The 15786-nt window shown below is 38.6% G+C and overlaps 1 protein-coding gene across 2 annotated transcripts in view; it reads right to left on the reverse strand.

The window, feature by feature from the left end:
* TAFA2 (TAFA chemokine like family member 2) overlaps positions 1-15786 on the reverse strand; it is a 549986-nt gene that overhangs the window by 523055 nt on the left and 11145 nt on the right. The gene's annotated exons all lie outside the window — the stretch shown is intronic.

Here is a 15786-nt window from a genome sequence, read left to right on the forward strand (position 1 = left end):
CATCCGACTTCAGCTCAGGTCATAATCTCATGGTTTGTGAGTTTGAGCCACCTCATCAGGCTCTGTGCTGACAGCTCAGAGCCTGGAGCCTGCTTGGGATCCTGTGTCTCCCTCTCTCTCTGCCCCTCCCCTGCTCACGCTCTGTCTCTCTCTCTCTCAAATATAAATACACATTAGAAAAAAAAAAGTTTTATAAAAAGGACTTTGAAATGAGTTCTAACCTGAAAAGTAGATATGAAATATGTGTTTAACATAAAATTTGTGTTGAAACCTATAGGCTAAACTACTAAGATTTTAACCTAAGTTATTAAGATTTTAAATATTAAGATAGTTAAGAAAGTGAAGAAATGAGGGGCACCTGTTAAGTTACTAAAATGTTAGTTAAGAAAATGAGAGCCTCAGTCAGTTAAGGGTCCGACTCTTGGATTAGGTTCAGGTCACTATCTCAGGGTCATGGGATTGAGCCCCACAAAGGATTCCAGCCCCACATAAGGCTCCATGCTGGGCATGGAACCTGCTTAGGATTCTCTTTCCCACTCTCTTTCTCCCCTTCCCGCATTTGCACTCTCTCTTTCTAAGACAAAGAAAGAGAGAGAGAGGGAGGGAGGGAGGGAGAAAATGAAAACACCTTTAGTTACGAAGACTTGCATAAAAAGGACTATCAAGATGCAAGTTTTCCATTACATATTTCGTATAGCGACTACGTTTCAAAGTCAAGCTGCTCCACTTAGTAATATTGATATAGGAAGCGCAGCAGGGAGAAGCTTTAGTACTTATGATGCTGGACATGCAATGTAGCACTAGCAAATTTGGCTTTAAGAACTGCCTAATTACATATTTATAAATGCATATCATGTACCTTTAGGATGGAATGAAGCCCCATAGCCATTTCAGTTTATCAAGTAGATGATGTAATTTTTTAAAAATACTATGCAGTCGATTAAACCAAGCAACAATATACACTCATGGTTACTTGTGAAGGCTACCACTTATGGAATGATTGTCTATTTCATTGTGTGGTTAAATGCCAGGGACTGGAGCAAGCAAAAACGAAATAACCTGGGAAAATGCAGAAATCTGAAATGATGGCTCAGTAGCACTCTCCTGTCAATCAGCACAGCCATTATCTTTAACAGTCACTGTGCATGGGCAATATTCTACTCATTTTATCAAATATCCCTGCCTCTTCAAAGACCAGCTTTTGGCTTTGGGGGATCCTTCTTTTTGTTTCTTTTTTTTAAATTCTTTTTAATGTTTGTTTATTTTCGAGAGACAGAGACAGAACATGAGCCGGGGAGGGGCAGAGAGAGGGGGAGACACAGAACCTGAAGCAGGAGCCAGGCTCTGGGCTGTCAGCACAGAGCCTGATGTGCAGCTCGAACCCATGAACCGTGAGATCACGACCTGAGCCGAAGTTGGATGCTCAACTGACTGAGCCACACAGGCGCTCCTGTTTCTTTCTTTTTTTTTTTTAATATTTATTTATTTTTGAGAGAAGAGAGTGCTAGAGGGGAAGGGTCAGAGAGACAGCAGGACAGAGGATCTGAATTGGGCTCTGTGCTGACAGCTGACATCCCAGTGAGGGGCTCACAAACGGGGAGATCATGACCTGAGCTGAAGTTGGCGCTTAACCAACTGAGTCACCCTAGCGTCCCTTGTTTCTGTTTTCTATTTTATTTACTTCTGTGGCTTATTCTGTTGTGTTTTTCCCAACATCTTAAAATAAAATTTTAGCTCACTAATTTTCATTTTTTCTTGTATATACATGAAAGACCTTAAATGTCACCCTTGGTTCTCTTTTAGCACCAAATTATTTTCATTGTCATTCCTTTATCAATCTTATATAATTTCCAATTATGATTTATTTTAGCCATGAGCTATTTAGTTTCATTTTTCAAACACAAAGGACTTTGGAACAACATTTTTTTCTTAAAGATTTCTAATTTTGTACAGAAATGGAGATCTTTACAACATGGATTGTTTGATACATTTTTAAAAATTTTTACCACTTCAAACTGCAATTTTTATGAATGTTTTATCCTTGTTTGAAATAATCTGTATTCTCTAGTTGGGCAGAAGAATCTGATTATGTTGTCCTAATTTTCTATATCTTTAAGGATTTTTGCTTGATCTATCAAGCTTTTTTAAAGTTTCTCAATTTCTATATATAATTCTTGAGCCTTTCCATGTTATATACTTTGAGGTGATGCATTCAGATACAAAAAGATTCGAGACGTTACATTTTCCTTATAAGCCATTCTTTTCATCATTTGACAGTGTCTTTTTCTAATAAGGTTTTGTTTTGTTTTGTTTGCTTCAGAGTCCACATTAATTGATATTTAATTAATAACATGATAACTCAAAACAGATTTTGATATGTCAGCAAAACCAACTTTCCTTGATATTTTTCTGCCATGTTATTTTTCATCCTTTTACATTCAACGTTTCTGTATGTCTTTGTGTTTTAAGTACCTCTTATGATAAAATAGCTTAAAGCTGCTTTTTTTGTTTTTGTTTTTAGGTATAAGAACCTGTTTTTTAACAAGTCAAATTAGTCTACTCACATGTATTGCAATTGCATTTGACCTTATTTCTACTATTGTAGATATGTTATGTTTTCTATATGCTATGCTTTCCATTGCTTTCCCTCCCACCCCCCTGCCCCCATTTGCTATTATTGTTATCATTGTTGTCTTCATCTGCCTTCTACTGGATTGGCTTAATTTACTGTATTATTTTCCCCTCTTCTACTCATTTGGAAATTGTTCGTTTTCCTTTCCTTTTTTTTTTTTAAATGTTTACTTTCTTTCTTTTGAGAGAAAGAGAGCACGGGGGAGGGACAGAGACAGAGGGAGAGAGACCGTGAGAACATGACCTGAGCCAAAGTCAAGAATCGGATGTTCAACTAACTCAGCCACCCGGGCGCTCCATTCTTTTTCTTTTTTTTTTTTTTTTAAATAGTGACTCTTAAATCTTTAACATAGTTGCCTTAAAAATGTCTAAAGTTAATTGATATTTCTATACTTCTGTCATTTATTGTATTTGTTAAAATTATTTCGCTTCAACTTCTTTTTTTTCTTAATTTTAACTGTGGTAAAATATACACCAAAAATCTACTATCTTAACCATTTTTTAGTGTACAGTTCAGTAATGTTACATACATTCACATCATTATGTACCCAATCTCCAGAACTCTTTTCATCTTATAAAATTAAAACTCTATACTAATTAAACAGCAAATCCTCATTCCCTGCTTTCCCCCGCCTTTTGCAACTACCAGTACATTTTCTGTCTCTATGAATTTGACCACACTAGGCACCTTGTGTACGTGGAATCCTATAGTATATATGTCTTTTTGTAACTGGCCTTTTTCACTTAGCATGAAGTCCTAAGGTTCATTCAAACAACTTCTTTTTAAAACACCCCTCCCTCAAGTCAGTCTAATGTATTGTTTTTATTTCCTCGCTCACCAGTGCTCCTTATATTCCTCTCACTTCTAGGTTCAAATTTCATCTTCCTGAAGTACATTGTGTGAGAAACTGCGAGAAGTCAGTATGTTGTAAATTCAATCCTTTCCTATAAATCTCTTTATTTCCCTTCATCTTGAATAGTTTAACTGAGTACAGAATTTTGAGTTGGTTTTAATTTTTCCCTCAGCACTTTGAAGATATTATTCCAATGTCTCCTTGCACATACTGCAACTGACAAGTTTCCATCTAAACGGCATTTCTTTAACAGAGAAATCTTCTTTTTTGTATTTAAGATTTTCTATGAGATCCATATTTTTATGTTCATGAAAATGGGTCTACGTACTTATAGGTATGCATGTATGTGCATTGATTTTTTTTATTTTTATCATTCCCATCAAACTCATTGTAATTTCTGTGTGCATGGGTATGTATGTGCGTGTATAGAGAGTGTGTGTGTGTATATAGAGAATTATTTTTTGTTTTATTTTGTTTTCATGAAATTCATTTTAATTTCCAAATCTGAACCTGAAGATTTCTGAGTCGTTTGAGGGGGAGGGGGAAGTGTAGGCATTATCACTTTGAATATTGCTTATTTTTCATTCTGGAACTCCTAATAGAAATATGTTGGGTTTTCTCCACTCTCCACGTGTCTTAATCATTCTTTCTGATTTTTCATACTTTTATCTCTATCCTGCATTCTGGTAATACAGTAGATTAAAGGATTTTTTTTAGCAAATGATCCCTCCCTTCACCTCTCCCTATTGGAGGAATATGCTTTCTCTGCCACAGATTTTAAGCTTGCAAAGTTGGGCTTCTCTCTCCATCACCTGCTTTTTGCATGAGAACGTGACTCAAGTGTCTTCTGGCTTGAGGAGCATGAGATGTATGTGGAACACACTTTAGTCCACCCTGCAGGTTGCAGGCCAGCTGAGCTTGCCAGGATCAGCTAAACTTCAGCCAACCCACAAGGGCATGACTAAGAAATATATGTATATTATCATATGCCACTAGGATCTGAGGTGTTTTGCAAGGCAGAAAAAGTTGACTGATACAGAATTTTATATTTAATTTTTTTAATGTTTATTTATTTTTTGAGAGAAAGAGATAGAGCACAAGTAGGGAACGGGCAGAGAGAGAGGGGGAGACACAGAATCCAAAGCAGGCTCCAGGCTCCGGGCAGTCAGCACAGAGCCCGACGTGGGGTTCAAACCCACAAACTTTGAGATCATGACCTGAGCCTAGGTCGGATGCTTAACTGATTGAGCCACCTAGGTGCCCCTATAGAATTTTGTATTTAGAGTGGAGTGCTGCCATAACAAAAACTTAAAATATGTGGAATTGGCCGTGGGAATGGGGAGTAGGCAGCGATGCAATTATCATAAGAGAGTGGGAAAATGGCAACAGTCTTATGTAGTAGCAAAACATTTGGGGAAATTGTTACCTGTGATAACACAAAAGTCAGAGTATGTACTTAATATACTTATTAAGTTGGGTGAGGTGATTTCAAAGCAGAATGTTAATTAAAAAAAAAGCTAGCTGCTGCTTAGTTACACTGCATTTAAAAAGGATAAGCTGTGATGAACACCGGGTGTTGCATGTAAGTGTTGAATCACTAAATTCTACACCTGCAACTAATATTACACTGTATGTTAACTAACTGGAATTTAAATAAAAACTTAAAAGAAAAAATGAGACATAAGAGGTGAACTCAAAAAGAACTGCCTGGATTACAAACAGAATTGAGAAGGAATTTAAGAGTCCAGAAATTCTGAAATTTGTAGGGTTGAAAATGAAACTATTTATCATGAAATCCCAACCTAAGAGAGAAGGCAAATCTAGGTTGCTACCAGTAACACATGACCCTTGGGTAAAGGCAAAATCAAGGCTGTAACTGCAGCATCCTTTAGTAAAACCTCAGAAAAGATAAAGGTGGTACTGCAGGTCAGAGTACCATGAAAGCAAAGCTTGACATGGAAATTAGCCTGCACAAAAATGTTCTCAGAATCAACACCTCTGAAAGAAAAGGAAGCAAGCAAGACTGGGCAGAGAAAGAAGGTGAGCTCTACTACATTTACAAAAAGTCTTCAATCCGCTGAATTTAGATGGCTCCTCAGAGTTGTTCCAAACTGAGGCAAAGGTGTCAAGCCTTTATAATCCCACATCAACCAGTCATTACATACTGATTGTCCCCTGGAAGTGAGCATGACCTAGGCATGGTAGCTCCTTGTTTGATATTTTATGAAAGATCCTATGTCATGAGATCAAACCCTCTGTAAGTCCCTTGATGGTAGAAATGGTTGGGGCACTGTTGGCAGGAAAGGAAAATAATACCTGTAATGTCAATTCCAATCAATATGAATCACTGCCTTCTTCCAGGGTAGGATCCAATGTATTTAACTTACCACCGTTTGTTTCTCTTCTGGGGTTGATTCCATATCACAGGCTCACCATTGGTCTCTGTTCCTGGCAGGTTACACATGTGGTAGCAGTAAGGGTTAGATCAGCCTTGGTAAAAGGGAACCCATTCTTTGGTGCTGTTGTATAGACACTATGGTTATGCATTCATGTGCTCATTGCTCTGGCTCTGGGGATGGAGGCTATTTGATGTCAACTGTTGGTGTCATTCAGTCTGTTCAATACCTGTAATGGTGTATCCTTTATGATTGGTGTTCACAGGTAACACTAAAATCTGGACACTTTTACCCACTCCTCTAGGTCCAGCCACATAACTTTTCCTTAAATTTCCTAGTGCTCAATCTAACAATATTTCTCTTTTCAGGACCCTGACCAAACTTGTCTTTTCATGCAAAGTGGATAACCAAGTGTACCATCCAAAGCTCTGTTCACTGGGAGAACTTCCCCTCACTACTTGCTTTCAAGTCCACTCATGAATGGATCTATAGTGCAGACACCATCATTTTTTGGCTTATACCCACATACTGAGCTGAACCATTTCTGAATAAAACCTCAACTTGTCCTCTTTATTGTAAACCAGTCATAAGGTAGCCATCATGCAGCCAGAGGTATGAGCTTAGGTGGACTGTCTACTACACATATTACCTACTAGATCTCTTCAGCTGGGGTGGGGGGAGGGGGGAAGGGAACTAAGAAAGATTAAGAATATGGCCTAACAGAATGTTGATGGAGGTATCTGTAATTAAGGCTATAAAGTGAGGTGATCATATCTCAAAAAGAATTGTGGATGTAGCTTTTGGCATGTGGCATTGACTAGCATCAAATACATAGAAAATCCCTAACAACTGAAAGTATCACAGGCTTGGACTAAAAGTCACTGAGAGTCTTCAGATATAAAAAGAACCTTGCGCACCAGTGTTCTACACCCAGGGGACAGACCACGAGTCTCTTAGCCACCAAGAAGAACCCTCTTCAGAAGTGGCTAAGGAGGGTGATGGAAAAGGATAAATTCTCCCTCCTCACCAGAGGAGCAGAGCAAAGTGCCCTGAAGAAGCATAGATGGGAAGTGTTTTTCAAGAAACAGAAGTAAGACTTCATCAAGGAATATTCCACATCCCCAAGGTGGAGGGACTTGGAAATAGTTGCCTAGCAAGATTTAAGAATTGCTGTGGACCAGTGACTCCCATACGTATCTCATTCTTCTTCTTGTCAAACATAACTGTTGACTATAGTTATCCTACCTTTGTTCTACCATCATGTATTGAATGTGTGAGAGCAGATACCTTATCTTTTAAGTATTCAGGCCTTTGAATCACAAGGAGACACTCTACACCTTATATAAATCATGTGATCCTAGACTTTAAGCCTAATGTCATGCTTGAATGAGATTTTTGGGGTGTTTTGAAATGACTGAGTACATATGGTTAGTGAATGAATATTTGTGACTAAAAGGGCAGACTGTAGTAAAGTATATTTAAAACTCTGTCCAACATATAGTCATTCCTTCCCTTCTCTTCCAGGCAGGAGTATACTTTCCCACTATTTGATTTATGGCTTAGTCATATAACATTCTCTGGCCAATGGGATATTAATGAACACAACAGGACCAAAGGCTTACAATGTGCTTGTGTGGCTGGACTTTCTCTCTTGCCCTCCGGCTTTTCCCATCAGAAGAACATGCCTCAGGTAGCCGCAAGTCCTTATGATGACAGAAATGTACAATATACTTGGGCTCAACTTGCAGCTTAGAGCCAAGGTCACTTGAGTCTAAACTAGATTTGCCAAATCCTAATGGTAGTAAATGTATGGGAAGTAAATGAAAGTATATTTGTTGTATGCCACTCAGTATGTGGGTGGTTGGTTACAAAGCAGAAGCCAATTAATACAGGGAAATTTTCTCGGATTAAGAATTTATGAACTGTTTCCTCGTTTGCATCATATTGGTAACTTAACCTGTTACTATGAATATTTGTTGGGGGGGTGAGGGGCACCCCCACCCTCACCCCAATTCATATGTTGAAACCCTAATCCCCCATACCATGGTATTTGGAGGTGGGCCTTTGGGAGGTAGTTACGATTCAATTAGGTTATGAGGGTGGGGCCCTCATAATGGAATTAATGGCCCTATAAAAAGAGGAAGAGACATAAAATGGCTCTCTGACTGACTGCTTGGACAGAAACATCTGTCTTCCCCTGTCTTTGGCCTGGGACTGATCTCATCTGAACCTTCTGCTAGGTCTCAGGTCTTCAGACTTAGACTAGAAATTAAACCAGGGGCTTTCCTGGATCTCTAGCTTCCAGACAGCAGATTGTGAGACTTCTCAGCTTCTATAAGTTGTATGAATAAATAAATATATATATATATATATATATATATATATATATATATATATATATACACACACACATTTGTATGTGTATGTATATGTATATATGTATGTATATGTATATATGTATATGTATATATATATATATATATATTTCTCTGGAGAATACAGAATTTGGTACTGAGAAGTAGGGTGCTGCTGCAACAAATACCCAAAAATGAGGAAGTAGTTTTAGAACTGGGTAATGGGTAAAAGCTGGAAGAATTTTGAAGCACATTCTAGAAAAATCTGGTATTGCTATGAAGGTGATTCTAGTGAGAGCTCAGGAAGAAAAAGAAGAGAGCTGAAGAGAGAGTGCCTCTGTCTTCCTCGAAAACACATGAATAATCCTGAATGGAATGGTAGTAGAAATGTGGATGGTACCAGCCATCTGATGAGATCACAGGAAACTGGAGAAAAGCGGCAAAGAATTTGGCTGAATTGTGTTTGTGTCGTAGTGTTTTGTGGAAGGTAGAACTTCCAAGTGATGAGAGGGGATATTTAGCTGAGAAGTTTTCTAAACAAAATGCTGAAGGAAAAGCTAGGTTCCCCCTGAATACATAAAGTAAATTTCAAAAAAGAAATTAATTAAAATAGAACTGTTGAGCAAAAAAGAGACCAGATCTTAAATATTGTGGAAATTTTCAGCCTGTCCATACCAAATAGGAGAAACTGTGTTGGGAAAAGAATGTTAAGGGTGTGGCTGACTTGCCATTTAATTAAGAGATTAATATGGGTGTGAACCACGGACCTAATCAATGACCCCAGCAGGGGCGTTGCCAGTTTGAACCGAAAGGAACAGAGATAGGACAAAATAAAGGAAGGCTTTTGGGTTTCTTAGATCCTAGAGGACCCAGACCATTGAGTCTTAGGCTACAAATATGTGACATTCTTCAGGACAAGGGAAGCATGACCCTGCTGCTGATTCGGAGATCATGAGAGTCGCCAACTCACATTCAGCAGTCCAGACAGCTCTTAATCCAAACTATGGGGGTGAAGCTGCCAGGAGCTGTGGGGGATTCACAGTCACTGGCCGAGCTGTGAGGTAGACTGCAGCTTCCCACCGAGCCATGGGGATGAAGCTGCCAGCCCAGTGGATCTGGAAGGCAGAGCACCAAACGAAAGAAGACTATTCTCCCACTTTAAGGTCAAATGGGATTTGCCTTGCTAGATTTCGGACTTACTTGGGACCCCCTCCTCTCCCGATTTCTCCCTTTTGGAATAGAATTGTCTACCCTATGTCTAAAATACCGTTGTATTTTAGATGCAAGCACACAACGTGTCTGGTTTCACAGGTTCACAGCTAGAGAGGAATTTTGTCTTGGGATGAATCATACTTCAAGTCTCATCCATATCTGACTTAGGTAATAGCTACATGAGACTTTGGCCTTGGGAGTTTAGAGTTGGTGGTGGAAAGAATGGAGACTTTAAGGGATATTCAGATGGAATGAATATACTTTGCAATGTAAGGATATACATTTAGGAAGGAGCGATGGCAGAATGCTATGGACTGAATGTTTGTGCCCCACCCCCCAAATTCAAATGTTGAAGCCCTAATCCCCAATGTGATGGTATTTAGAGGTGAAGCCTTTAGGAAGTAATTAGGGTTAGATTAGGTCATGAAGGTGGCTCTCTCATGATGGGATGAATGCCCTTATAAAAAGAGGAGGAAACAGGAGATCTATCTCCACCAAGTGAGCACACTGCCTAGAAGGCAGTCACCTGCAAACCTAAAAAGGGCTCTCACCAGAACACAATCATGTCCACACCCCGATCTTACACTTCTAGCCTCCAGAACTGTAAGAAATAAATTTCCATTGTTTAAGCCACCCAGTCTGTGGTATTTTGTTATAGCAACCCAAGGTGACTAAGATCCCTATCCATTTAGATTTTAATTTCAATAACCATCTTATATATTCATAGAAGGTCTAACTGGTTCATTTTTCAATTTGCCTTTTTGTTTTTGCACATTTTACTGTTCTTTCCTTAGTTTCTATTTTTTATGTTTACGACCATATGAAATTTACTTATTTTTAACACAGATATTTCCATTACTTATGGTTTTTTAATTTTCTCTTTTTGGTGCATATGTTGACACTTAAATGGTAGTTTGTTTTCTAGTGCATCTTGTAAATTTTTATGTTATCTTCTGTATATGATACTTTTCTATGGTAGTCCATGAAACCTAAAATAGAATAATGTTTCTACTGGGAAGTGTTCATTTGATTCTTTCCCATATCAAGGGGTTTCAACATCCTTGGATCAATAGCCTCTATTCAGCACGTTCTACATTCTGAATGTATTCTTTCCCCATACACGTATCATAGTAATGTTTGCTGAGAGTTTATACCTACTATTCTTTAAATCTTGTTTTTGTTTTTATCTATGATACCTGGAGAATTTTTTTAATTCTTGATTAATTTTTGATATAATATCTACCATTTCTATAGGTTCAAGAGGGATTAGATAAACCATGTTGACAAGTTTCCAGATTCCCAAATTCTCGTAAAAGAATCATGTTTATTTCATCAGATCTTTTATGCCTTATGGTACTGCACCCACACTGTGATTTAAAAGATTGCTTTAACTCTATAAATGAGTGTTTTGAAGATAATAGAGCTTCTCTAGAATGACTGATTGAAAAAAAAAAAGTTGACTTAGTTACTTGCAAACAGATAACTGGTGATCTAAGCATAAATTACAAGTATAAACATCTCTTAAAGTGGTCTAATTGAAAAGTAACGTTAACACTGCAGAGGTAACAAATACTAAGATCACTGTAGAATAGATTATACTGCAGATTACTTTAATATTACTTTGGGGGTCTGGGGTGCCTGGGAGGCTTAGGTGGTTAAGCACCCGACTTTGGCTCAGGTTATGATCTCACAGTTCATGAGTTCGAGCCCCACATCAGGCTTTGTGTGGACAGCTCAGAGCCTGGAGCCTACTTCAGATTCTGTATCTTTCCCTCTCTCTGCCCTTCCCCGCTCATGCTCTTGCTCTCTCTCCCTCTCTCTCTCTCTCTCTCTCTCTCTCACACACACACTCTCTCTCAAAAATAAAATCAACATTAAAAAATATTTTTTTGGGGCGCCTGGGTGGCGCAGTCGGTTAAGCGTCCGACTTCAGCCAGGTCACGATCTCGCGGTCTGTGAGTTCGAGCCCCGCGTCAGGCTCTGGGCTGATGGCTCAGAGCCTGGAGCCTGTTTCCGATTCTGTGTCTCCCTCTCTCTCTGCCCCTCCCCCGTTCATGCTCTCTCTCTGTCCCAAAAATAAATAAACGTTGAAAAAAAAAATTTTTTTTTTAATATTTTTTTAAAATATTACTTTGTGCCACAAAAACAGACACATAGACCAGTGGAATAGAATAGAAACTCCAGAACTAGACCCATAAACGTATGGCCAACTCATCTTTGACAAAGCAGGAAAGAACATCCAATGGAAAAAAGACAGCCTCTTTAACAAATGGTGCTGGGAGAACTGGACAGCAACATGCAGAAGGTTGAAACTAGACCACTTTCTCACACCATTCACAAAAATAAACTCAAAATGGATAAAGGACCTAAATGTGAGACAGGAAACCATCCAAACCCTACAGGAGAAAGCAGGAAAAGACCTCTCTGACCTCAGCCGTAGCAATCTCTTACTCGACACATCCCCAAAGGCAAGGGAATTAAAAGCAAAAGTGAATTACTGGGACCTTATGAAGATAAAAAGCTTCTGCACAGCAAAGGAAACAACCAACAAAACTAAAAGGCAACCAACGGAATGGGAAAAGATATTTGCAAATGACATATCAGACAAAGGGCTAGTATCCAAAATCTATAAAGAGCTCACCAAACTCCACACCCGAAAAACAAATAACCCAGTGAAGAAATGGGCAGAAAACATGAATAGACACTTCTCTAAAGAAGACATCCAGATGGCCAACAGGCACATGAAAAGATGTTCAGCGTCGCTCCTTATCAGGGAAATACAAATCAAAACCACACTCAGGTATCACCTCACGCCAGTCAGAGTGGCCAAAATGAACAACTCAGGAGACTATAGATGCTGGAGAGGATGTGGAGAAACGGGAACCCTCTTGCACTGTTGGTGGGAATGCAAATTGGTACAGCCGCTCTGGAAAGCAGTGTGGAGGTTCCTCAGAAAATTAAAAATAGACCCACCCTATGACCCAGCAATAGCACTGCTAGGAATTTATCCAAGGGATACAGGAGCACTGATGCATAGGGCCACTTGTACCCCAATGTTCATAGCAGCACTCTCAACAATAGCCAAATTATGGAAAGAGCCTAAATGTCCATCAACTGATGAATGGATAAAGAAATTGTGGTTTATATACACAATGAAATTTTACGTGGCAATGAGAAAAAATGAAATATGGCCTTATGTAGCAACGTGGATGGAACTGGAGAGTGTGATGCTAAGTGAAATAAGCCATACAGAGAAAGACAGATACCATATGGTTTCACTCTTATGTGGATCCTGAGAAACTTAACAGGAACCCATGGGGGAGGGGAAGGGAAAAAAAAAAAAAAAAGAGGTTAGAGTGCGAGAGAGCCAAAGCATAAGAGACTGTTAAAAACTGAGAACAAACTGAGGGTTGATGGGGGGTGGGAGGGAGGAGAGGGTGGGTGATGGGTATTGAGGAGGGCACCTTTTGGGATGAGCACTGGGTGTTGTATGGAAACCAATTTGTCAATAAATCTCATAAAAAAATGAATAAACATTAAAAATAAAAAAGAGAAAAAAAATATTACTTTGGGGTCTGGGGGGTTGGCTTTAATTATTTTATTTTCTCTTATTTTTGCTTTGCTTTGTTTTCTTTCAAGTTTTTATTTAAATTCCAGTTAGCTAACATATAGTGTAATATCAGTTTCTGGAGTAGAATTTAGTGATTCACTACCCACATACAACACCCATTGCTCATCACAAGTGCCCTCCTTAATACTCATCACCCATTTAACCCATCCCCTCTGCCCATCTCCTTTCCAGCAACCCTCAGTTTGTTCCCTATAGTTTAGAGTCTGCTTCATGGTTTGCTTGTCACTTACCCACCCCCACCCCCATGTTCATCTACTTCAATATTACTTTGGAATTCTGTATCTGAGGAATTTTATCTAAGAGCATACTAGCATGTCCTATGTGGTTGACTTGGGACTCAAAGTGAGTATTAGGTATTCAGAAATATTTGTTGATTGAACTAGTGAATGAATAAATGTTTCTTTTTTGTATGTAATATAGGTGTTATGTAAAAGCAAATCAGTATATGGGGTGAAAATGCACTGAAATAGTAGAAAATGTAGATTCTATTGCTCTGCATGTAATGCCTTTATGATTAGAGGAGGACACTTACCCTCTCTGCACCCCATTTTCCTCATACATAAGGCAAAAATATCTTTACACTTTACAAAGTTACAGTTGGAATAAAATCAGATGAATATACACGAAAGCATTTTGAAAATCATAAACTACTTACTATGCTGTTAAAAAATATTATTTGCACTGAAATAAGAAAACATGAAAATGAGACCCTCTTACAGCAAAGACTTTTCCTTTAAGGTTAAGCTATGGTAACAAAGTGACCCAAAAGTACAGTATCTTAAGCAAGATAGAAATTTCTCTCTCACCTAGAAGTCGATATAGACAGTCCAAGGCTGATATAATGGCTTAATGATGGAGTACCAGACTCTGTATCTTTTTGCTCTGCCATCCTCAATAGATGGCTTCCAATATGTGGGGAAAGGTGGTAACTCTAGCTCCCACTAACGTCTCTGATTTTCAGCCAGCAGAAAGGAAGAAAGGAAAGGGGGGAGTGATAAACAAGACCCTTTCTTGAAAGAGCATATATGAGAAGTTTCACACATCACTTGTGCTCATGTCCCATTGAACACAACTTAGAATATAACCACATGTATTTGCAAGGGAGACTTAAAGCCCATGATGTGATCACATGTTCATAAATTGGAAGACAATATAGTTAACATGATAACCCCCAAATTGATCTGCAGATTCCAAGCAATATTTATCAAAATCCCAACTGACTGCTCTATAAGAATTGAAAAGTGAATCCTACTACTCATAGGGAATTTCAAGGGACTCAGAATAACCACAGCAATGTTGAGAGAGAAGAACAAAGTTGGTGGACTCACACTTCTTAATTTCACAACTTTTTAACAGAGCTATATTAATCAAGGCAATGTGTTACTGCCATAAGGATAGACATAGAGATGAATGGAATAGAATTGAGCCTTCACAGTTATGGTCAGTTAGAAAAAGGGTTCCAAGAGAGTTAAAAGGGGGAAAGAATAATAGTTATAACAAATGGTGATAGGACAATTAGATATTCACATGTAAAAGAACTAAATTGGGGGGGCACCTGGGCGGCTCAGTCAGTTAAGCGGCTGACTTCAGCTCAGGTCATGATCTCATGGCTCGGCTCATGGGTTCAAGCCCCATGTCGGGCTCTGTGCTGACAGCTCAGAGCCAGGATCCTGCTTCAGATTCTGTGTCTCGGTCTCTCTCTGCCCCTCCCCTGCTCGTGCTCTCTCTCTCTCAAAAATAAATAAGTAAATTTTTTAAAAATTTAACAAAGAACTAAATTGGACCCTTTCCTCATACCACATACAAAAAGTAACTTAAAATGGATCCAGAGACTAAATGTAAGTTCACAAACTATAAAAATCTAAGAATAAAAGAAAGGTGTAAGTCTTTAGGACATTGGATTAAGCAACAATTTCTTAGAACACCAAAAGGATAAGAAACAAAAGAAAAAAAAGAGAAAAAACAGATAAAACTTAACATGACAAAAATCAAAACTCTTTTGCTTCAAAGGAACCAACAATAAAAGTGAAAAGATAACCGATGGGAGAAATTTGAGGGAAATTATCTACCCAGTAAAGGTCTAGTATGTATAATATTTAAAGAACACTTACAACTCCATAGTAAAAAGACAAATTACCTGACTAAAAAATGGGCAAAGGATCGATCTGGATAGATATTTCTCCAAAGACGATATACAAATGACCAATAAGCAAATGAAAAGATTCTCCACATCATTAGCCATTAAAGAAATAGAAATCAAGGGGCACCTGGGTGGCTCAGTCAGTTAAGCCTCCAACTCTTGATTTCGACTCCAGTCATGATCTCAAGGTTCGTGAGTTCTAGCCCCACATGGAGCTCTGCCTCACAGCATGGAGCCTGCTTGGGATTCTCTTCTCCCTCTCTCTGCCCCTCCTTTGCTTGTGTTCTCTCTCTCTCTCTCTCTCTCTCTCTCTCTCTCTCTCTCTCTCAAAAATAAATAAATAGAAATCAAAACCTGAGTAAGATAACACCTCACACCCACTAGGGTGTCAATAACAAAAAAAGACATATAATAACAAGTATTGCTGAGGATGTGCAGAATTGGATTACTAGTAGCAAATGTAAAATGATGCAGCCACTTTGGAAAACAGTCTGACTTTCTTTAAATGCTGAGTGGCCATTTGACCCAGCAATCCCACTTTTAGGTACTTACCCCAAAAAAAAGAAAA

The sequence above is a fragment of the Prionailurus viverrinus genome, chromosome B4, assembly GCF_022837055.1.
Source record: "Prionailurus viverrinus isolate Anna chromosome B4, UM_Priviv_1.0, whole genome shotgun sequence".
Taxonomy (NCBI): domain Eukaryota; kingdom Metazoa; phylum Chordata; class Mammalia; order Carnivora; family Felidae; genus Prionailurus; species Prionailurus viverrinus.